Below are 1046 nucleotides of genomic sequence, written 5' to 3'. Positions count from 1 at the left end.
GTTTTTATTTCATATGTCTTCATGGCGGGAAAGGCCTCAATATCCAAATCTACAAACAATATAATAACAAACATTAGTAATTGTTAATAATTAACTTATAATTTTGGAAACATTATATAAAAATTCTTACCTTAAAGGCCCAAATAAAGCCTGTCAAAGTGTATTTGGAACCATCGCCATGCAACTTTTTCGATCATCCAAGGCAGACGATAACTTATTCCATGTAGCTTTCCATAAATACGAGCCCCACGGAAACAAGTTCCACGCATTTAGGTCTTCTACCAATTTGATTAGATCATTTGGAATAGGTTGTCTGGCCTCTGCCTAAAAAGCCGACATGCAAAAGAATTAGAAGGCATACTCGGACAACGTCGATGTCATCCATCCGAGTAAAACCATCTTTATTATTCAAAAATCTTGTCAGGTCTTCTACGTGTAGACTCGGCCTCTCCAGCTCAGGAAAAACCCGGGATAGCCATGATGGGCGAGTAATCTAGTGTACCGACCTACATCATCGTGTCCGAAGCGTAGACCGGTGATTAAGCAAAACTCCTCCGCCCAAAACACGTATACGCCGGTGGAAAATCAAAACCATATCTCTTCATCACGACGTTGTATAGTCTCTGGTAGATCTCTAGTCATGGTTTGAAGAAACAGGTGTGTCAACATCGCATCTCCACCGGATGTTGTACTTTCAGCCATGGCCCGAAGCATGTATCCTCAAACATTTTTCTTTGTGCAGGTGAAAGCTTCGACGCAATTGTTTTGGCCAGGCTGACTTTATTCTCAGGTCAATTGAGCCGAATAAAAGTTCTACAAAAACAATAAACATACTAAATTAGATATACCAAAAACTACACTGTGAAGATATACCAAAAACAATAATAAACATAAATAGTAGTAGTATTCTTCAAACTTAATATGCAACACTGTGAATTTCGTATTTGTCTTTGTTTTTTGGTTTGAAGTAATGCAATTCATTCAAGTTTCAATTTGCAGAAGAAGATAGTTTCTGAAATGAAAATCGCAACACGAAAATGACTATC

Source organism: Hibiscus syriacus, unplaced genomic scaffold, assembly GCF_006381635.1.
Source record: "Hibiscus syriacus cultivar Baekdansim isolate YM2019G1 unplaced genomic scaffold, ASM638163v2 tig00111334_pilon, whole genome shotgun sequence".
Classification (NCBI taxonomy): Eukaryota; Viridiplantae; Streptophyta; class Magnoliopsida; order Malvales; family Malvaceae; genus Hibiscus; species Hibiscus syriacus.
The sequence above is the reverse complement of the archived record's forward strand: the minus strand, read 5'-3'. Positions refer to the sequence as shown.